Here is a 24,035-nt window from a genome sequence, read left to right on the forward strand (position 1 = left end):
ACACGTGTTACACGGAAAAGCACGAGGTAATGTGGACGTATCCACCAGAACTCTAAACTAGTATGCGGGTGGGGGTGGGGGTGGAAAACTGGGGTACAGAAGAAGGCTTTCCCAGGGGGATGATGGCAGGCTAAGGCTGCTGGGTGAATACGAGTTCGCCAGGGAAGTGGACAGGCAGGGACAGGTGTGCATGAGGGTCCGCAGCCCAAAGGAGCTAGCTTGCCCAGGGAGACCCAGAGGTGACAGTGACCCAAGGTCAGGATGGAGGGGGGCCACCAGGTCCTGGTGGTACGCAGGGACTCCCCAGTGCAGACCAACGAGAGGCATGTGTTCGTGCAGAGCCCACGAGAAGGCGTGGAAAGCATCTTCCGGAAGGACAGGTCGGCAACACAGGACAACGTCTCCGCTGGCCAAGGCAGTAGAAAATCATGAAGTGTGTTGGTGGACCAAGCTGATCTTCCCAGAGCAGCCCTGGTCTGACTTCTTGTCCTGTCCCACTACAGAAAACGTGCCGGGTCACTACTCTCCCCTGATCCGCAGGGGTTACAGCACCACCACCCATAGCAAAGCGTCTATACTCGTAAGAGGAAGAATGAGGGAACAGAAAAGCAAATGGGGTAACATGTTAAGAATAAGTGAATCTGGGTTGATTCGTTTCCTATTGCAGCTGTGACCAATTAGCACAACTTTAGTGGTTTGAAACAACACAAATGTATTCTCTTGAGGTCCTGGAGGCCACAAGTGTGAGGTCGGTCTTGGTGAGGGGGGGGTGAAGTCAGGGGGCGGTAGGGCGGGGCGCCCCAGCAGGGCGAGAGGAGATTCCCTGGCCCTCCCCTTGGCTCGTGGCGCCTTCCTCTAGCTTCAAAGTACGTCACTCAGGGAGGGTCCTGCTTCTTTCGTCAACTTCTCTTTATAGTCAAATATCCCCTTGCCCTCCCTCTTATAAGGGCATTTCCAAAACCGGTAGGGACCCACGTGGATCATGCAGGATAACCCCCGTGCAAAGTCCTAGAGGGGTCCTGTCTGCAAGGGGGAGCCTGCAGGGGGGAGCCTCTTTCTGCCCTACAAGCTGACACTCTCTGCTTCCAGGCAGTATAACCTGGTAGGTATGATTCATCCTACCACCCCAAGAACAGGCAGTATGGGAGCCCCGATACCCTTTTTTTTTGGTAAATTTTCCATCCATCTGAAATTATTTTAGAATAAAATGTTCTGGGGGTGGGGGGGCGCCTGGATGGCTCAGTCAGTTAATCGTCCGACTCCTGATTTGGGCTCAGGTCGTGATCTCATGGTCATGAGATCAAACCCCGCATTGGGTTCTGCGCAGACAGCATGGTATCTGCTTTGGATTCTCTCTCTCCCTCTCTCTCTGTCCCTCTCCTGCTCGCTCACTCTCTGTCTCTCTCAAAATAAAGAAATAAACTTTTAAAAAAATGTTTTTAAAAGATGAACATGTTTGGAAATAAATTATAATAAATTAAAAGATCCGTCTAGTCAAGGGCGTCAGCGTCCCTTGATGCAATGTCTTCGACCCTCTTCCCCCTCTGTTCCGTGAAAATATTTATTAAATCATACCTGCCCAACAGCATCTTGATTCCAACACCCACACGCTTGATTTTATTTTAAAGGCAAACGCTGACACGTGATCCCCCCACTGCTATCTTTTTTAAAGGTTGAGAAAAAAATCCTTAAGTTTTCCCAGCCCTGAAATTTATAAATTTGACCTTGTCAGAGAAGGCATGCTTCTACAATCTTACGAAGACTGTAGTAATTGAAGACGTAAGAAATCATCTCAGGGGCTTTTATTTTCCTGAACATTCTTGCCTGCACGGGGGACAATCCAGCACAACGGTGAACGTCCCCTTGCATTGGCTCCAGGTCTCTGCTCACCACCACCCAGGCGCACAGGCAGGTGGTTTGAGCTTCCCCGGGGCTGTTGCTCCAGTAACGTGGGACTTTTCGGTTGTCCCTGGGCTCCAGCCCCTCATGTTTACACGGGAAACCCTCTCCTTCCTCCCAGGCTCTGTCCTTTCATTTCGATCAATTGTTCACCCAGGGGGCACCTGGGTGGCTCAGTCGGTTGAACATTGGCTTCGGCTCAGGTCATGATTTCACAGTTCACGAATTTGAGCCCCACATCGGGCTTGCTGCTGTGGGAGCAGAGTCCGCTCCGGATCCTGTCTCTCTCTCTCTCCTCCCCTCCCCTGCTTGCACTCTCTTCCCCTCTGTCAAATATAAATAACCAGTAAAAAAAAAGAGAGAGAGAGAGAGAGAGAGAGAGAGAGACAGAAGGGTCTGAGAACTGTATAGATGTTAGTTTGTTTATTTAAATAAATAAATACATTGTTCAGGAACCGTACCTACTGTATTATTGTATTATTACCATCCTGTTATCATGACTGATCTTAAGGTTTTTGTGTGGTGGGAAGGAGGAAAACAGGTGCATGAGCCAGGGGTCCAAAGAGCTAAGGGGCCTCGGTCAGGATTTTGCAACCCTCCCTGTACCCCAGCACAACCGACCGTTGGACCCAGAGGATACTCCTGTTGCAGATACACAAGCAACAGCTGTCGGCAGGGGGGCAGGGAGAAAGATCTGGAAAACCAGGCGAGGCTCAGAAGTTTCCCTAAGCTTCAGTTGCCGTGGATTGGGCAGGATGGCCTGGAGCCCCGGCTAAGACAGTTTCTCAAGTGGATATAAAGCTAAATTCAGGTTTTAGGGCAACAGCTCCATTCTAGGGAGGGGCCTGGAAAACTCATAACAAAACATTTGAAAACCTATACAAGCAATTTCCTGAAAAAAGTTATTTGAGTCACCAAAAAAAAAAAAAAAAAAAAGCAGCGGGGGTGGACTTTGGACTTCCATTCGGACTTTGAAAGAATCGCTAAACAAATAAGGGATATTAAACGTAGAGTAATAAAGCTGGTTTGCAACTTGTGCCTTGACCATATTTCTGTAAGAAAAGGAAGTCCTGGAGATTGTCGTCTCGGCTATTTTCACTGAATAAGAACTGCTTTCCAGTGTTTCGAGCATTGGGCAAGGCAGCGGATTACCGTTCAAAGCCTTTTTCCAGAATATCCACAGAACCACCTTGCCTCTCAAAGGTTATTTGCTTCTCTGAATTACAACCCCTTCGGGGTCCACCCCACAAATTTCCTTTCCTATGGTCTTCCCCACAATCAGGTGGGGGGGGGGGGGGGACATGACATGCCCCCGTGTGTTTCAATATGTTATCTTGTCTTTCCAGTATGCTGCAGACTGAATGTTTGCATCCTCCCCGAATTCATGCGTTGAAATCCTAACCCTCAATGTGATTGGTGTTCCTGGGAGATGGGAGCTTTGGGAGGTGATTGGGTAGTGAGGTAGAGCCCTCAAGGATGGGATCAGTGCCTTTAGAAAAGACCCCAGAGAGCTCCCTCCCTCGGCCCTCCCACCTGGTGAGGACACTGGGAGAAGACACCATCTGGTTCTGTGAACCAGGAATCGTGTCCTCGCCAGGCGCTGGATGGGCCAGCACCTAGACCTCAGGCTTCCAGCCCCCAGGACTGCGAGAATTAAATTCCTGTTGTTTACAAGCCCCAGTCTGTAGGATTTTGTTACAGCAGCCTGAATGAAGACAAATTCCTTCATAACAATTTTGCTCATTTACCCGACGAAAGGTACCCTGGTGACGGCTCCACCTGTTCCAGATGTTTCCCCACAGATATTTTAGGAGGAACCTGTCACCGTGATGACTAGGTTACTATTAATACAACAGCACCGTCAGCAAAAAAAGAACAAAGTTCGCACTTTCCCTTTGGCAGACGTCGCCATCCAGATCTCTGTCACCTTCCATTTCACAGAACGATAGAGGAGGCTCATTTCTTCAGTCTTCGGTACGTCCTTATCTTATGCTGGGTCTAAGGAACACTTGGGGAACCAGAGTGATTGTAACCTCCTACCTCTTCCGCCTTCCTCTCTCTTCTCAGATCAAATCTCAGATCAAAATCAGTCTCCGCAGTTAACTGGCTGGCTCCCCCAACACGTTTCCTGATTATCCCCTACTGACCTTCGGGACTTTCAGCAAGGTGCTTGCAAGCAGGGGGTAGGTTCTGGCTTTATCTGATCCTGTGTCAGGACAAGTAATGACGGCGCCCTCTTTGATTTCAGCTGCTTTCAAACCTCACCAAAGGAGGACTTGAATCCCTCCAGATTACTCTCCGGCTTCCCTATCTTCCTTCATCTCCAAACGCAAAACCCTCAGATTGCCTCCCCTCCTCCTCCTCCTCCTCCTCCTCCTCCTCTTCCTCCTCCTTCCCATAAAAGAGAAAAAGATCTCAGGTTGCTTCACGGACAACGGGGGACCCTGTTGTTATAGATGTGCGTGAATATTAAGGAGCCTATATTTAGCGTGTTAACAACCACATCTAAGAGACGACATTAACGTTTCACAGAAAAGGGGCTGTTTGCCAAACCGGCTTACACTGACCTGAAGAAATACTGGGAATTTTCAATTTTGAGGTTTCTGGCCGCAGTGAGGAGGCCCGTCGTGGCCCACTCTGCCTGGGTGCCCTGTCTCATGAGATCTGTGCGTTGGGGGGGGGGGGGGTTCCTCTGGCGACATCGAATGACACTCCCTGGCAGCCTCTTGAAAAACGGCTGTTGTGTACTTTCACTGGGAAGAGCCATTGAAAGCAAAACTTGATGCTGAAATACGGACAAATCTACAATTAACTACTCAAAACACAAGTTGAATTTGCCACCAAGAAACAATGGATGTGCACAGAGATTTTAAATCGGGACATCCACTACGCCTAAAGACACACATCTAAGCTTACGAAATTCAAAATAGCGCTTGCCCAAACTTTACCAAATTTGAGAGCAGGCTGGTTCCCTCGGTGGCCGCGAGGGACATCCGGTCCGTACCTCTCTCCCAGCCTCTGGTGGTTTCCTGGCAATCTTTGGTGTCCCTTGGCTTGCGGAAGCTTCACCCCCATCTCTGTCTGCAGACATGTGTCTGTGTCCAAGTTTGTCCTCTGTACAAGGACACCAATCATATTGGCTCAGAGAGACCTTCCCCTCCCCCCCCCCCCCCCCCCCCCCGCCACTGCAGTGTGACCTCATCTCAACCGATTACATGTGCCAGGACCCTCTTTCCAAAGATGGTCACGTTCTAGGGTAATGAGGCTCAGGAATCCAGCATCTGAATTCGGAGGGAACACAATGCAATCTGTGACACACCGCAATGTTTCTTCTTCCTCGGAGACACTTAGAAAAAAGAGGCCAATTGTGCCACCTAGGTTGCTAGAACTTTCCAGTCAGCCTCCGCCCCCTGCACCCTGTGGGGCCCTCCACGGGGCTTATCCTCCTAAGCAGGACTCCGTCTCTGTACCCCCTTGAATGGTCCCCCACGTTAAAACCAGCTTTCCACAGCTGATAATGGATGCTGCTTGTTTTTGAGACGGCCTGGACGGCAAACCCATCCTCCCCGATTTCTTTACTCCAAAGAGTGAGCATCTCATGGCTGCAAAGGGCCGGGGCCGGCATCCCTAGCAACCTCCAAACCAGAGGCCACAGGTCATCACCGAGGCTCAGCACCAGCTTCCGGCCCTGAGGCCACGCCCACCAGCCTGAACACTACATGCGGCCCTCCTTCCGTCTATCTCCTCTCCTCAATCATCTTCCGAGCTCTCCCCAGTTTCTGAAATACGCCCCCCACCTGCCCAGGTAAACTGGTCAACCCTTAAAATTCACGGCACGAGGTATCCCTGACGTCACCGTGTTCCCTTTTGTGAGAAACCCAGGCAGCTTGGCATTTTTCTTTTTCAAATGCCTCCCTTGGGGGCAGGCTGTGACCCGGAACCCTATATGTAGGACTCTCAGTTTCCAGAAGCTTCTAACCCTCAAAGAGAATTCTAACCTCAGAGCTTCAAGAAAGAGTCATCCACTAATAAAACCACTATATTCTGCTCCCTTGTTAGTGTAAAATGTCAGGGTCACCGACTAAATTCATAAAAATTCCTTTATTATCAACTAAGATTGTTCTCGGAAATGGGATATCGCTATTAAGAAGCTACCTTATAGGTGAACTTCGGTGGTGGGGGTTGGGGGCATGACCCAAACATCCTTTTGTGCATTAACCATCGAGAGGTCTCTCAGAAATGAATTTATTGTATTTCTTGATATTTGATTTGCCCTTCCTATTTTAAAATAGCACATCTTTCTGAAAACGTTCTTTTACATCCCAAATAACTGCTCGGAGGGAGCAGTAGATATTCAGTTGTCTGTCTTACTTAATCAGCCTGATCCCTCTCGCTTTTCTATCTGCCCGGAAAATTCCAAGGTCAGCCCCCTCAGCACGGGCCAGCTTGTGTTGTGTCTGGGCCATCAGAACGTTGGGTCACCGTCTTCTTTCACTACGCATCACCCTGTAATCCTGAAGGCTCACCAGGCTCCTGGGTTACCCTGATGCTTGTTGAGGACCAAGATCACTGCAGCAAGGAGGTTGTTTGCGGGGGGCGGGGGGGGCACAACGATGGGGGAGCACAGCCACCCCCTAAGCCTGAGCACAGGTTTGCTTCCCGCTTTTTTCGATGTGACGCTGTCCTGCTTAAGGCACACAGCAAACCAAACCTGTAGAACTACTCTGGATCAGGAATCAGAACTCAGCAGCAGTTTTAAGTAATTTGGAAATAACTTTCAGCTCCTCCTTTCCCTTCAACAACAACAAAAAACCTACACATTTTAAAATGTAAAAAGAGGGGCGTCCGCGTGGCTCAGTTGATTAAGCGTCCGACTTCGGCTCAGGTCATGATCTCACGGTTCGTGCGTCCAAGCTCGGAGCCTGGAGCCTGCTTCGGATTCTGTCTCCCTCTCTCTCTGCACTACCCCCCCGCCCCCGCCCTCCGCTTGCCTTCTGTCTCTGTCTCTCAAAAATAAACACGAAAGAAAAATTAAAACGCAAAAAGAAATTCCAAGGATGGCAGCGCACTCCCTTTCCAATTAATTGTATTTATAAAAAGATGATATATTTGCATTTATTTTCCCCTAAATAAACACACACGTGATTAAATTACGATGAAATCATATGTAAGGCAGAAAGAACGTGTGTATACTCAAATGCATGCAGGCACACATACACTTTGTTTGAATCATTCAAAATAAAATAAAATATGCTTGGGGTAAAGTCACCTTAAGAGTAAAAAATCAAATTGAAAAAAGGCAAAGTTAATAACCTGGCTCACGGCTATCAAAAAACAGTGGTGTCTTTGTAACAAATGGTCCTTTTTCAGTGGCCAGAGATAATTTCTAAGTGCTTATTACCCATCTGAGCATGCAAATTTTAAATACCTTGCTCTATTATATCCATTCTATTACATCAATTCTTTCAGCAATTTCCTTGTAAAATTAGATTTGTTCTCCTGCTCTTTCCCGCAAAGCACTGAACCAAGAACAGTGGTGATCTCAATTGCCTTTCATGCCAGATTTAACCTTATGATACATGCATTAAATACAGATTAACATCTTGTCTCGGAGAAACTCGCATTTAGCAGACCGGCCAAAGTTTCATTAAAATATAAATCAATATACAATTCATGAAAAGAAAACTAGGCAGGTAGGGAATCTGTGCTCTTCCTTCGAGGAAAACACACTGCTCTGCCCAGTCCCTGTGCACACAGCTAAGCTAGGCTTTTCTTTTCTTTTCTTTTCTTTTCAAGCTTATTTATTTTGAGAGAGACAGAGAGAGCACACATATGTGCGTGCAAGAAGGAAGCGGCAGAGGGAGAGGGAGAGAGAGAATCCCAAGCAGCCTCCACACTGTCAATTCAGAGTCAGACATGGGGATCGAACTCACAGACTGTGAGATCGTGACCTGAAGAGTCGGATGCTCAACGAATTGAGCCACCCAGGCGCCCCAAAATGGGCTTTTATTCAGGACCAGGAACCAAGTGGATCTTCCTAAAGTTACGGAAATGCACAAAATGGACTTTACCAGCCCACAAATCTCAATTTGGTAACTGATTATTGGGAATGACCCTGGGATTTCCGGCCCGATTCCAGTGATCCAAGGCTATACCTTGGTGGACGGTGCCTTACTTAGACGCACTTCAGCGTTTCTCTGGAACCCACAAGAACTGGGGTACAGTTCTGTCAAGAAACCATCGGCCCTCAGAAGTTCATTTCACGGCAGGATGAAAACTCGCTATTTATTTCAGGCCAGACGGGCCACCCTGTAATTGTGCAATAGCTGTTAGATGGATCTTTCCATTATTCCTAGAACTGGGTAAATGTAGTTTCTGCCAGGAGAGGCTCTGTCCCACTCCTCCTCCTGTATGAGAGACATCCAGCAAGGCTCCAGGAAGAGTGACAATCGACTGCGGACAGGTACAAAAAAGGAACCAAAACTGCCATTTCTCCCAAAATAACAGCCACACAATATAATCAATATGTTGGAAAAAGTGGAAGAAAGAAAATGACAGATTTTTCTTTTCAAAACTCACATCATAAACCCTAAGTCCTCTGTATTCTCCCTGCATTATTGTATCCTTTTTCGAGACTCCAAGTCATATAAAAAAATCACTCCTCTTTCATTATTTCAGTGTCCTTGGAGATCTCAGCCACGAGCTTTCTATATAACTCGTGTTCTTTTCTTAATACTGAGAAACGCAGTTCTTAGACTGGAGGGCAGAAATTGGCTTTCCATACGAGTCGGGCCACCTGCGAAACTGACTCTGTGATTCCAGTCAAGTTGATCTCACTCTGATTTCTTACCTCTGCTATAAAAATGAGTTTTTACACTCAGTTGTTTCAATGGAGCACTTGAGAAGTAAACTAAGAATCTTTATGGTAAGATGTGTTGAAATAATTATTGTGGGCTCAAGCTCTATCCACAGGACACCTGTCACTCCCAGGGAAGCCACATGTTTGTTTGTTTGTTTGTTTGTTTGTTTTCCCGCTCATCTTAACTCAAACTGCAAATGAAATCATTTTTCCACTGGACTGAGTTCTTTTAATGCCACGGTGAAGCAAAACCATTGATAGATCCAGGGTTAATCGTTCCCATAATTATAATATTTGTACCTAATTGGAAATACGTCTCAGCAAGAAGGCTATTTCCATTGCTGCATTTCTGAAATAACGATGACTAGAGCTGGAAAAATCGGACTCTACCAATGTATCATGCTAAGGTAAATCATTTGTCCATCTGGTCTCCATAGAGACCAGTTTGTGAACCCTAGGAAAGTGTTACTCAGAGAGCAAGGCCCACTGCTGAAATGGTTGTGGCATTCACAGGACTTGATTTTGGGGAATGATCTGCAAGAACTCTTTAACATACCTTAAATTGTTGGCTGTGCTAGTAGAAATACAAGAACTGAGTCTCAGGGCTCCCGGGTGGCTCAGTCAGTTGAGTGTCCGACTCTTGATTTTGGCTCAGGTCATGACCCCAGAGTTATGGGATCAAGCCCCGAGCCAGGATCCACACCCAGCACGAAGCCTGCTTAAGATTCTCTCTCTCTCCCTCCCCCGTACCTCTCTCCCTCTGCTTCTCCCCCACTCATGCTCTTTCTCTCTCTTAAACAAAATTTTTAAAAAGAACCAAGTCCTGCCGAAGTATGTTCAGGCCCCTTGGCATTTTGTTACACAGACAGACAAATACGTTGAAATGCTCCTGTGATACCTTTGTGCTTTAGATGCTCCAGGTCGGGTCCTGGGAAGTTAGCCTCCCCGACTGTAGTGGTCAAGGTGTGCAGAAACTTCACAGAACAGCCTAAGATAGTGTGGAGCATGGCGTGAGATAAGGTGGCAGAGTTTTCGCTTGTTGATCTTCTCAAGTCAAGGCCTTAACAGACCCACCTTCATTCAAGACCTTCCCCGGCTTGGCCTTGGAAAACACCCCTGACCCAGGCAAACTCACCTGGGGAGAAATAAGCTGCCTGGTTACGGTGAGGAGGAGAGGGAAGGACCTTTGCCATCAGCAGAAGAACACCCAGGCCCAGCTCTGACTGCAGGGGTTTTCAGAGTGGAATCAAACATAGGAGTTTCAAGCCATAAACTCTCAGAACATCGGAACACTCTTCCTGCTCTGAAATTTTGAAATAGACACTTTTTCTCCCCCAGAATACCTAGAAGGAATACTTAAATTTATATTTATGTTTGTTCCTCCGGCAAGCGCTTGAAACCAAATTCATGGTAAATGTAAATACTTGTATGACGGCACCGTTCCAACACGGAGTCGCCCCGAAGAATAATTCCTCCAGAAAAGTATAATAAAAGTATGATAGACGATATCATAATGTTTAACAGAGCAAGTGAGCAAATAAAGTAAGTTTAAGGTCAAAGGTGCTAAAGCCAATGTCAAAAATGAGCTCTTCAGCAATTTATTGCTTTTGCTGCTGGGTGGCGACTTTTTAAAAAGTGCTTAGGACATATTATCCAAGCTAAGAATAGAACTCCACAGAATACGGGGCACCTGGGCGGTTCAGTCGGTTGAGCGTCCGACTTCAGCCCAGGTCACGACCTCGTGGTTCACGAGTGTGAGCCCCGCGACGGGCTCTGTGCTGACAGCTCAGGGCCTGGAACCTGCTGCGGATTCTATGTCTCCCTCCCTCTCTGCCCCTGCCCTGCCTATGCTCTATCTCTCTCTCTGTCTCAAAAATAAAGAAAAACATTTAAAAATTTTTTTTGAAAAAAATGAAATCCACAGAATACGAAAAACATGTTTTTATACCACTATCCAAAGCAGTGTGCAAATCAAATGAACTTAAACCCCAAATAAGGTAATCAACTCGCTTTTTCTTATATGCAGGTTTTTAGGATTGCAGCGATCATAATGACCTTCGGGTCATTTCCCGAAGTTTGGGGCTAATTTCGTTAAGAATATCTGAGGTTATTTCCAGATAGTCATTACATTATCCCAAGTATAAATCATGTGAGATAACACTGCTTTAAAGGCACGTCTTCCTTAATTTCTCAAAACAGAAGAAAGGTAATCACCATGTGAAGCAGGAAACATCAAAAGAGATTGGGCAGCTGTGTGCCTTCAAGTTAACCATCCCTGCGTCAGAAAAGCCACAGGGCGGTCATGCAAAGCCAAGCCTACAGAGGAGGGAAGAGAAGGCAGGACAGCCATGGGACAGACTTCCTATGCCACATCGCCTGTCAGGAGCAGGTGGGCCTCCAGAAAACAAAACCAAATCAAGAAAAACCCAAAGTCATGACTCCAAGGGCTAAGCTCTCTATCCAACTCACTAAATAAGAAACACAAAACGACAGTTGAAAAAAATGCATATTTAACACCCGTAATGCTATGAGCATTCTACAAACAGGAAAGACCACCCTAAATGACAGGCAGTGGGGTAGCTTGGACATAGCTAACAAACCCGCAAGGAAACGCACAACAGGATTCTGTGTTCCAGCGTCACTTGCCGGTACCACGTAGCACGGCCGGCACAACACCAGCGATTAGTGGAGAATGGAAAGGCTGATAAATCGAGGCAGACATTTGCACATAGTTATCCTCCCGTGATTCACTTTTGAAAGCCAACAAACATAAAAGTAAACCACAGGTGGGAGAGACGAGAGCAATTTTGCAAAATTTATGGTCAATCCAGCTCTGTCAGAGATCTCAGAGAGAGGAGTACTGCATAACGATCACACAGCATCGCAACCGCTTAATCACAGGGCGGGGTGCACAGTCGGGTCAGCGGAGGGCAGTGCGTGCCTCTGTTTCCCGCTGGGGGAACGGCCCGTCCGCCAGGTCTAGAACACCACCACTTCTGCACATAACACTGCTTTACAGTTTTCGCTTGCCATGACTTGCGCTCAGTTATTCGATACATATGGGTTTGAAGTCTACGACGGGCTCCCCATTGTCCATTCATGCTGTCTATACCTCGTGCCTCTGCTCAACACTGGTTAAGAGCATCCTAGTGGTTTTAACCATACGAATTTGGCAGTCAGTTTTGGGGGGCCAGGGTAGCTCAGTTGGTTACGTGTGTCCAACTTCAGCTCAGGTCATGATCTCACGGTTCGTGAGTCCGAGCCCTGCGTCCAGCTCTGGACCCCTGTGTGTCTCTCTCTCTCTCTCTCTCTCTCTCACTCTGCCCCTCACCCCTCTCGAAAGTAAACATTAAAAAAAAAATAAAGATAAATTAAAAAAACAGATTCAGCTGTAAGTTTTAATGCTTTTATTTTTTTTTTAATGTTTATTTTATCCTTGAGAGAGCGAGCGAGCGGGAGATAGGCAGAGAGAAAGGGAGACACAGAATCCGAAGCAGGCTCCAAGCTCTGAGCTGTCAGCACAGAACCCGATGCGGGGCTCAAACTCACAGACCATGAGATCATGACCTGAGCCGAAACCAAGAGTCAGCTGCTTCACTGGCTGAGCCACCCAGGCGCCCCTTAATGCTTTTGAAGATCCATGTGAAAGCTATATTTTTCCTACCTGCAGAATACTAAAACTCTGTTTTTGAAGAACATTTAAACATATAGCACCATCTCCGGCTGCAGCACCGGGTGGGAGTGCAGGGGACAGGGTCCGGAGGGTGTCCCTGCCCCCCTCTGCAGAAGTACACAGAGACCCCCACACAGCCTGGAGGAGCGAGGGGCTCGTGTCTGCTTCCTCCAAAGCTGTGTCTGTAGTGTATAATTTTCACTGTGCGCATTCCTGTCCAATCAGCACAGACATGCACGACGAAGTCTCTCTCCTCAGCAGCCGCAACACTTGTGCATGTGACATTACACCAGAAACTAGGAAAAAACCCAAGAGCGTTTCCAAAATCAAAACCCAATCCTCTCACCGCCTACTCATTCTCAGCTATGACCATTAAAAACTCATGAGAACGCGCCAAGAACCTTTATTCGCAGTTAACCATTCCCTGAAATAAAGGCAGAAAAGTACAGAATTCTCAGCTGCAAGCCTTTGGGGTGACTGGAACACGGTTTGGAGAAGCTCGGATCGGGGCGCACCCATCCACGAAAGGCCGCCGGGCCTGCTGAGTCCACACGTGACCCACTCAGAGGCTCCCGGGCCTCGGTGGCAAATGCTCACTGCCATGTGGCCCCGTGAGAAGATGCACATCAGGGCTGATGCATTATTAAAAGGCACCTCATTACGATGGAAATGATGACCTTGTCACCAATGCTATAAATGTCAAGAAATACCACTTTAAAAGACTCTATGTTCTCGATTCTAAAAAGAAACCTCTTTGCTTTAAAAGAAAAGGGGGGGGGGACATGCTTTTGTTTTCACTGAAATCTTTTTTGTAAAAAGATTTGTGATGCATCATGGCCATTTTGTAAAGCGTCTTATGACACAGGCTTTCTAATTGAAAGGGAAATTACACACACACACACACACACACACACACAGAAGAAATTCAAGAAGATATTGGGGAGTCTGAATCTTCCTGAGTGAGTAATTGTCAACACGCATAAATTACAGGACAACCCACTGCATTCCAACTTGTGTTAAAGATCTGTGTTATCTGCATAAAATATCACTCTTTCTCGTACAAAAGAATGCTCCCCAACTTTATCACTTACATGATTTGTAGTGGATTGCAGTAACACCTATATTACTAGTTTTTAGTTCCTTAAAACCGATCACTTCTTCAACACCTACATGCCCACTGCAGCCTCAGGAATGATAGTGGCATAATTGATAAGCTGGCGGTCACATAATATCAGGAAAATCCTGGATTTTATATGCTAGTTCCACATTTTTCCTAATGTATATGAACTCTGTTTCAAAATCCGAGTCCTGAATCCGAGAAGGAATTAGACTAACATATACGCAGGTTACTGATAAAGAGGGCTTTGCAAAGACCAGCTATCACGTTACACGGGACGACGGAAGTGCCCACCCGTGCTCTCTTTTGCATGTGACAAGAGCCACCAGGGCCCTCCTCACTCCAGCGCTCCGTCAGGGGCAGGTCGATGAGGAAAACAGGCACAGGTCTGCCCTCAGGACAGATGCTCGTTCATTAACAGCTCACGTGCACCTGACGGTCAACACCATCCCTCACTTAACACTGATGCTTTTAAGTTTTTATTCAAGGCGCGCCTGGGTGGCTCCGTTGGTTAAGCCTCCGACTCTGGCTCAGATCATGACCTCACCGCTGGTGGGTTCGAGCCCCGCATCGGGCTCTGTGCTGACAGCTCAGAGCCTGGAGCCTGCTTTGGATTCTGTGTCTCTCTCTCTAGCCTTCCCCCACTCTCTCTCTCTCTCTCTCTCTCCCTCAAAAATAAATAAACGTCAAAAAAATGATGAAGATTTTATTCAAACATATGCCCTTGATCAGAAAGAGAGTAGAAAAGTAATAAGTACTTCACCTTTCTTCTGACTGTCTTGTCTTCGCTCAGGCTGCCCTAAAGGAACACCATGGACCAACCGGCATATAAACAACAGAAACTCCTTTCTTACGGTCTGGAGGCTGGGAGTCCGGGATCGGGGTGCCACCATGGTGGGGTTCTGTGACAGCCCTCTTCAGGCTGCAGACTGCTGACCTGTCATACTCTGGTATCCCCAGGCAGAGAGGGGAGGGGAGGCTAGCTGTTCCGGGACTCGTATGGGGACACCGACCCCATCACGGGGCCCTACCCTCACGAACTCCCGTAATCCTAACGACCTGCCACAGGCCCCTCCTAATGCCATCACATGGGGGTTGGGGGTTTGACGTGTGAATCTTAGGGGGGACGTAAACATTCAATCCAGAGCAGCACTGATTCAATATCTGATTTTCGCCTGCGTAGAACAGCACACCTTCGTCGGCTACGTGGATTTAATGACACTCTTGCGTCCTTCCTACGCCTAGCGGTATCAGAACAACAGGAGGTGCTAATTGAAAACACGATGGTGCCCCATTTCTGCTGAGCCAGGATCTTGTGGGGAGGAAGATTCACTTTGGACGGTGTCCTAAAAGAGGCCCCAAGTGACTCTGTGATTAGCTCTGTTTAAGATGGTAGTTTTCAGGAGCAGCTGGGTGGCTCAGTCGGTTGAGCATCCAAATCGTGATTTTTGGCTCGGGGCACGATCCCAGGGCCATGAGATTGCGCCCCACGTTGGCCTCTGTGCCGAGCGTGGAGGCTGCTTGGGATTCTCTTTCTCCCTCTGCCCCTCTCCCCACCCTCTCCCCCCCCCCATCCCCCTGCACTCTCTCTCTCTGAACCAAAAAGAAAAAGAAAATGGTGGTCCCAGGAACAGCTGCATCAGTATCACCTGGGAACTTACTAGAAATGCAAGTTATCAGGCCCCACCCCTACTTACTGAATCAGAAACTCTGGGGCGGGCCCAGACCGCTCTACAGGTGATTCTGGTTACACGCTAAAGTTTGACCACTCCTGGTTTAGGGTATACTATAAAAGTATACTTAAGCACACAGGATGATTACTGGAGTTCAAGAAATACTACATTTTTTTCAGATAACATATAAAGCTCTAACACACTAGATCTGAGCTTCTCCAGTGGGTGAGAATCACCAGGGATGTCTTCAAGCCTCTGGACGCAGTATCACACTGCAGCCCATCTTATATCAGGAGCTCTGGGAGAAGAACCAGGCATCTATATATATATATATATATTTTTTTTTTTAAGGTGTATTTATTTATTTTGAGAGAGAGAGAGAGAGCTCGTGGTTGTGCGTGTGCCCGCGAGCAGGGAAGGGGTAGAAAGAAGGAAAGAGAATCCCAAGCCAGGAGAATCCCGACCCAGGGCTCGAACTCATGAACCACGAGATCATGACCTGAGCTGAAATCAAGAATCAGATGTTTAATCGACTGAGCCACTCAGGTGCTCTCCAGGAATCAATGATTTTTTAAAAAATATATATTTTCCTAGGTGCTTCACCCAAGTAAAACAATTCTGATGTTTCATTCAAATCAAAAAAAAAAAAAAAAACCACAAAATAATACAAATATGTCGCTTTTTCCTCTGGTATCCTTGTCCCAAATGCATAGAACATGAATATCCACTCAAGATGGTTTATGTTTTATTATGAATTACATATGCACCATATCTACATGATATATTTGCAAACCTGTTTAGAAATGGAGAGGATCAAGCTTGCATTTTTGAAATTCGTTCTAAGCCATCTAATCTTGAAGCCATTGAACCGTACTTTTGTGATTACAGAATGTATTTCATTTACACAAACACGCATTTTTGTCAATAGGATATAGGACTTTTATCTTCTCAAAGAGGTCAAGCGTTAAGTCAGAAACATCTTTCAAAGGAAATGTGATAAAAGTAACGTCAGATTCAAGCAAGTGATCTATTCCAGAACAAAGCGCCCCATTTTCTCTCTTCAAAGGTTTCTAACAAGTAGGTATTAAACTTCATCTTCACGTTTAACACACAAATTTATTTTTCAAACTGCTGCTTTGAAAGCGAAGCCTGTGAATCTGTAATGTGTGGATTCCACCCTGCGAAGGCTACAGCAGCAGTAACCCCCGAGAGGATTTTATCTGGGCGAGAAGCAAAACGAAACGCCGAAAGTGATCCCACGGTGCGCTAATCTCAAGGCTAATTTGTCAAATCTGCATTTCGTTCGTTTCCCTGGTGTGGTAGAAGTTTATTGATAAGCCATTTTTGTCATCTGCCCGGGGAATGAGATGCCGATCGATGCAGTTTGCATCCCCGACTCTTTTGTAATTAGCGACCCGTGGGTCTCCCACAGGAAGGGTAAATTCGAGGACCGGTTCTATTGAGCAGTTCTCGGTGTAAACGGTCCGCTTTCTGGCTGGTTCCCGGTTGCCACGTTTTGAGGGTTTATCATTTTTTGCTTATGAATGTGATCGGCCTCCAAACATCATAAAAAGCGACGTCCACCTTTTATTTACCTCATTTCTGTCGATTGTGGTAGGGCCAAGGGATCCTAAGAGATAGAAAACATCTGTTCCTGAGAGATCCTTTTTATGAAGGTGGTGTTGAAAGCCACGAAGGAAACCCCCGCCACCACACCCCTCCTCTGCAAAAATCAAAGCCAAAGCAGTCTTTGAAGGTCAAGAAGCCCGTGCTGAAAGGTGTTCCCAGCCGGAGAAATCCATGGTCGCTCACTTTCCTCTGCACAAGCCCCCCCAGGACTGCAGAGGCAGGCCCACGACCCAGGGGAGAGCCCTCCACGGGGAGAGAATGTCTTCCGCTACGACTCCATCCAGCTCCCCAACCACGGACACGGTCACGGAAAACATGGAGGGCGACACCCTGGCAGTGTGGGTCAAGGACATCAGGGTCAAGCAGCTCCAGATCAAACAGCCCGAGAAGACGTGCAGTGCAGGATACGCTCAAGGTGGCCCCAGCCTCAGGGCCTGGCGGGGGAAAGGGTGCCCTGCGACCGCCGCAGACGGGCACGCTCTGTGCGCCACCTTCCACCTTGGCCATCATCTGCCCCGCCTCCAGCTGGCGGGTTCTAAATCTTTTCGTTTTTTTCCACCGTCCAAAATGGAGGAAGAGGAGAAGGAGTTCTGACAGGTCCAACAACATCCATCCCCGGTGTCACCCAAGCTGTCCTCGCAAACTCTCCAGGGACGCCTCCTCTAACTCATCCTGGCCGGGAGCAACAGAAAGTCTCAGTTCAAAGTCGCTCACCTGCTGTTACGCCTCTAACTCCCGTCCCTCCCCTTGGCGCCAGCCGCCTCCCAACCACCTCGTCCCTCCTCACCCCTCCACGTACCGAGCCCGGAACTCTGACTGGCGTTGGAGTCAGACCAACGTGACGTCGTGTTCCGTGGCTGACCAGGGAGGCACTCCCCCTTGGGGAAGTGTCTCGAGCTATAAAATTGGCAGAATGAAATTTATTTGCGGGAACTTTGAGGTAGGAACAGGAAGCACACCATGCCTGGACACAGACTAGGAGCTCAGGCAATGGTTTCTATTAGTAGACAGAGGAGCTGAAATGGAAACCACGGAGGAGCAGAGAACAAACTAATGAATCGTTTTAAACACTTAGATCTGGGGTCATTTTCGAACCTTTGGGCGGGTCCAACTTGCAACTGTTTAGGGCTAATAGCTGATGAATCCTGGTAGGAGAGGAGGAAGCAGGTTGGGCTCCAGGGACAAACAGGCCGGCGGTGTGACCCTCTCCCAGGCTGGCTGCAGATGGGGAGGGGCTGAGAATCATTTAAAACTCCTCTCACGAAATGCCTCAGCCCTTTTGGCACCTTCCTGGGGCTTTTTGGGTCACGTAAGTGGATCGCCTTACTCAAAACAGGGAGCAGTATTCAAAACAGCGCTCTTGGATTAGGTCAAGGGATAGGCAGGGAGGAGGCAGGCGGATGGGAGAGCCCGGAGCAGAGCAAATGTTGCCTCCTTATCATTTCCCCCTGGAGGCAGCCGGTCTTCTGCTGCCTGCTTGTTGACCCAGGATTGTTTTGTGAAGTCACACACCTGGGCTGGCCCTGCTCACCCAGGAATCCCGGCTGAACCCAGCTTCTGCAGAACATCAGGCTATTTCCTTATCTGCTTTCTCATTCCTCTCTTGCTAAGAGAAGCAAGAAAAGGTAAAAAGATGAACTATTGAAGATGATTCACGAGTCTGCTTTTCATCGGGCACCCTTTTATCATCAGTGGATCCAGGATCCCAGGACCTGGAGCTCCTAAAGAATCCTCTTGTAAATGCCAAGAATTCGGCCATCTCCTTTCTCCAAATTTCGCACATAAGTAACTGAAGAAACGTTTTCATCATTTAATGCGTGCCATATCATTTTGTAAGGCATTTAATTCTCCATCCCCAACCCCCCACTTTTGTAGGATAACCGCCCTGTGCCGGATACTGGGGACACAAAAACAATTCTAAGATAACACAGCATCTTCCCTCAACAAGCCAACTGTATAATGGAAGATAGGATAAATAAACTGATAATTAAACAGTATTTAAAATCCAAAAGACAAAAACAAAAACAAAAACCATTGGTTTAATTCATGGTAACTGTAAAGCTTGAGATGCACTGTGTATAAGAAACTATGAGAGCATGGGGCGCCTGGGTGGCTCAGTCGGTTGAGCGTCCGACTTCAGCTCAGGTCCTGATCTCACGGTCCGTGAGTTTGAGCCCCGCATCGGGCTCTGGGCTGACAGCTTAGAGCCTGGAGCCTGCTTCAGATCCTGTGTCTCCTTCTTTCTCTGGCTCTTCCCCACTCACTCTGTCTCTGTCTCTCTCTCTCTCTCAAAAATAAATAAACATTAAAAAAAAATGATATTACGAGCACAATAGGACATTAATAGGAGAGGTGAGGAAGGTTTTTGTAAGAGGCAGAATAATGCCCTTCTAAGATGTCCGTGACCCAATTCCCCAGTTCATGAATATATCAGGTCATGTGGCAAAGGATGTGTGCAGATTGAGTTAAACTGGCTACTCTGCTGACTTTAAAGTAGGAGGATTATCCTGGAGGGTACAGGTGGACCCGATGTGATCCCAGGGGTCCTTAAAAGCGAAAGGGGGGAGTCAGAAGAGGAGTTCCGTGTGACGTGATGTAAGGAGACTCAACCTGTCGTTGCTGGTGGAGGCGGAGGATGACGCTGCGGGCCAAGGACCGTGAGTGGTTTATAGAAGCTGGAGAAAGCAAGAAACAGGCTGTGCCCTGGACCCTCCGGAAAGCAAAGCACACATGCCGACACCTTGATTTGAGCCCAGTGAGACTGTGTCAGGGTGTCCGACTGTTAGCCCCACAAGTGTAAGAGGACGCTGGGGGTTGTCTGGGGCCACCAGGTTCGTGGTCCAGTCTTATAGGAGCAACAATGGGAAACTAACACAGGATTCTTCTCCCGAGGAGCAGATACCCGAGCCGAGTTTCTACAGAGGAGGATGGATGCCGTGCTGTGCGGAGGGGTGATATAGCACATCCCACGGGAAGACAGTCACAACTAGGTTTCTGGCGCTGACACAGAAAGGAGAAGGCAGTGAGAGGCGGAAGGAGCGCTGGAACCGATGGGCAGGGCTGCCCCGGGAAGGTCTGGCACACCCTCCAGCCATTCCCCGCCCCCCCTCCCGGCCCCCTGACCACCATGCCTCCATCAGACGGCGTGACTGCCCTCCCCAAATACCTGTGAACTCTCGGAGCTCTGTGCCTTTCTTCACACCAGCTTTCCACTTAGAGGAACCCTCCTGCCTGTGGCCACTTGTTCAAATCTTACCTTCAGCCTTAAAAGGTGAATTCAAACGTCCTGTGGTCACGTCCACAAAAGTGATCCCACCATCCTGAGAGCTCCTCAGGACTTTATGCTCCAATTATGACTCACGCCACCGCCTTGAAGGGGAGTCATTTGTGTGTCTAACTCACAGCACTTACCGTTGGCTTCTTAACACCAGGACAATAACATCTATTCGTTCTGTCCTTCGTGGATTCTCTCGTGGTGCCGTGAGGCAGGGGACCCACGGCACCGCACCACACACGGCCCTTGACGAAGCGTTTATGAACAAACAAAAGAGTAACCCCAAGCTCAGTAGACGCCCTCCAGTCTGGAGGAAAGCACCTGTGACTGCTGTATTAATCAAAGCGGCAGGCGGGCAGCTCATCATGTCAAATAATAGCTACGTGCACCTGAGACACGCAGCGTCACACGTAAAACCTCCATTCCCCAAACTTTTGGGTTTGGGTTTCCCGTCTTGCCTCTTCGCGTCAATTGCCCCATAACACGCCTGTATTGGTCTGTTACGGCCGCTGCAACAAAATAGAACAGGCTGAGTGGCTTAAGCAGGAATCGATGTTCTCACAGCTCTGGAGGCTGGAGGCCCAAGATCAAGGTATCAGCAGGTGTGGTTTACTTCTGCATGTTCTCTTTGGGGCTTGTAGATGGCTGTCCTCTCGCTGCCTCTTCACACGGTCTTCTGTCCGTGTTCACACATCCCTGGTTTTCTCTTCCACTTCTTAGCTGGACGCCAGTCAGATCAGGGCCCTACCCTCTCTCCCTCATTTTACCTTAATCACTTTTATGTATTTATTTAGAGAGGGTGGGGGTGGGGGAGGGACAGAAGGAGGGGGAGACAGAGAACCCCAAGCAGGTTCCATGCTCAGTGCAGAACCCATCCCACGACTGCGAGATCCTGACCTGAGCCGAAAACAGTCAGACGCAGAGGCTTAACTGACTGAGCCACCAAGATGCCCTAGCTTAATCACTTTTCCGACAGTGATCTCCAAGTAAGTTGAATTGGGGGGGGGGAGGGGCGGGGGGGACACATGACAGCCCAGAACAATATCACATATAATTTTCAATTTCATTCGTTTTAATGGTTTTTATAGTTTTTATATTTATCTTGAGAGAGACAGAGATAGCACGAGTGGAGGAGGGATAGAAAGAGAGAGAGAGACGGAGACACCCAAGCAGGCTCTGAGCTGCCAGCACAGAGCCCAAGCGGGGCCCAAATTCGCGAAACCAAGGGATCATGACCTGAACTGAAATCAAGAGTTGGACGCTCAACCAACTGAGCCACCCAGGCTCCTCTCAATTTCATCTGCTTTAAAAATGGATCAAGAGGGGTGCCTGGGCGGCTCAGTCTGTTGAGCGTCCGACTTCGGTTCAGGTCCTGATCCCACAGTTTGTGAGTTCAAGCCCCACGTCGGGCTCTGGGCTGATGGCTCGGGGCCTGGAGCCTGCTTCAGATCCTCTGTCCCCCTCTCCCTCTGCCCCGCCCCTGCTCATGCTCTCTCTCTCAAAAATAAACAAACATTAAATCAATCAATCAATCAATCAATCAATCAATAAAATAGATCAGGAACTACAATTTGGGTGCAGAATCCTAGATTCTTATGTTTTCTCTCCGTGTTTCATGAGTCGTCTTTTCCGCATCGAATTCAGCAGGCCATTCTTCACCCTTCCCCTCTGGCAATTTTCCAATACAATCTTTTCCATTTCACAGAAACAACAACTCCCTGCTCATACACAGACGTCATTGGTTCACCTTCTAGTTAATTAAGACATGTAGTTACAATAGGAAGTCAAACTTGCATAAACAGGTCTGAGAACAAATAGAACTGACTCTTTGCAGGCTAACAACCCAACTTTTCAGAAGCCCAGAATGCTAGCAGAGGCCAAGCAGACAAGAACCACTCGATGTTTGGCATATGGTGAGCACGTCATGTGTTTCATGGCACAAATGGAGAGCCAGCCAGTGGGTGCATTTGAGAGCTTTTATAGTAGCGAAATCTGGGAATCGGACAAGACCATGGGGTTTCCCTCTCCCAGCTCCTCTGTCAGTAGAATTTCTAGGCTGGGTTTGCAAAGTTCTTTTTAATTCTAAACTCTAATGATTCGTTGTAAATGCCGAACAGTGATTATCTAACATCTGTTGGATTCGGTCCAGCGAGGGAGCTTATCTGCTCACAAGCCAAGCCTTTTCCTTTTCCAGATATTCTAATCAGTGTGAAGTGTCTGCTTCTTTTAAGACTTCTTCTGCTTCCTTGCAACTTCCATCCATCTTAGCCCTCAGGAATTTTATCCTTCTTCCAAATACATAGCTTAACTGTTATTCATCTTCAAACATGTAGAGGTATTTTTCTGAATCTTTTGTAGCGCCCCCGTTCTTTCCCTCATTCCTCGTGTGATAAAATCTCCATGCCATTTTCCATCCCGATGGCCTCACTCTGAACACACTTTACTTTGCCTGTGGTCTCAAACTACGGCACCCGGAACTGTCCTTCCACAGATCTGCGCCAACAAATCCAAAAGTCACCGAGACCATTTCCATCCTTTAAGGAAGGTGTAAGTATAAGTGGCCGATTTTCACTTGACCTGAACTGGACTCTGATCTCCCCCACCCCCCTCACCACTACCACCTACCAAAATCTCTTCTAGAGCCAGTTTTCCCATTCCAGAAGGAGGTCAACTCCATCCTCCCAGCGGCTCAGGCAAAATCAAAAGACAACAAATCAACCTACCTTGGGGTCGTCCTTGACTCCTCCTGGTCTCTCACGAGTCCCGTTGGTCAGAAAATCTTGTTGGTCTTGCCTTCAACATACAGCCAGAATCTAATACTTCTCAAAAGCCAGAGGGATCCTTTCAAAACCTATGTTGGTTTACATCACTCCTCTCCTCAAACTTGTCCAACGGCTTACATATCACTAAGAATAGATATCTAAGTCCTTCTAATGCCCACCAGAGCCACCATGACCTGTATCCACTGCAATTGGCTACTACTTTGCCTCATCGTCTACTATTCTCCTTCCCTCCCGTCTCCTCCCTCCCCCCTCCCCCGCCTCTCTCACTGCTCACCCTACACCGGCAGCTTTTTCACTATTATTCCTCAAATAGGCCAGGCATATGTTCATTTCAAAGATGTTGCCAGGGCTCTGCTTCCTGCTAGAACAATCTTCCCTGAGACAGCTTCACAGCTATGTCCCTGATCTCCTTAACATCATTACTCAAATGGCACTTTCTCCCCGACTTTCCCTGACCGCTCAACTTCAAGTTGTAACACCCCCTCTCCTCTTCCCAATCCTTTTTACCCTGTCTTCCTTCCTTATTTCCTTCTATAAGACTCATCCTACTCTAATGTGTTGAGGAATTTACCTATCCACTTTGTCATTTGTTTATTTTACCCCCCACCCAACTAGGATGTAACTCCATAAGGCCACAGGTCTCTGCTCTACTCACGGATATACCCTAAGCACGTAAAACCACCTAGCACATGGCCTGCCTGGTGGTATTCTTCACCTTAGTTGAGCCGAGTGGTTCAACAAGAATCCTGATCTGATTTCTGCCACTTTTGTATCACCCAGAAGACAGCAACACCAACATCACCACTATGAGGAAATACAGACACAGCAAAGAACCTAGATGGCCTTGGGCATGGCAATGCCTTTTTTTTTTAATGTTCATTTATTTATTTTGAGAGAGAGAGAGAGAAAGAGCTCCAGCGGGGGGGGGGGGGGGGCAGAGAGAGAGGGAGAGAGAGAATCCCAAGTAGGCTCGACACTCAGCACTGAGCCAGACTCAGGGCTCAATCCCATGAGCTGTGAGATCATGACCTGAGCCGAAATCAAGAGTCGGATGCTTACCCGCCTGAGCCACCCAGGTGCCCCTGCAAGGACTTGTTAGATTACAACACCAAAGTTATCATCTATGAA

General features: G+C 47.8%; 1 long non-coding RNA gene across 1 annotated transcript in view; it reads right to left on the reverse strand.

The window, feature by feature from the left end:
- LOC123599624 overlaps positions 1 to 5,026 on the reverse strand; it is a 35,266-nt gene extending 30,240 nt beyond the window's left edge. The window contains exons 1-2 of the long non-coding RNA XR_006713232.1: positions 4,848 to 5,026; positions 4,467 to 4,684 (exon numbers count right to left, since the gene is read on the reverse strand). This is a non-coding gene — a long non-coding RNA (uncharacterized LOC123599624). The remainder of the gene's footprint in view (positions 1 to 4,466; positions 4,685 to 4,847) is intronic.
- Positions 5,027 to 24,035: the final 19,009 nt, after the last annotated feature.

The sequence above is a fragment of the Leopardus geoffroyi genome, chromosome A1 (assembly GCF_018350155.1).
Source record: "Leopardus geoffroyi isolate Oge1 chromosome A1, O.geoffroyi_Oge1_pat1.0, whole genome shotgun sequence".
Classification (NCBI taxonomy): Eukaryota; Metazoa; Chordata; class Mammalia; order Carnivora; family Felidae; genus Leopardus; species Leopardus geoffroyi.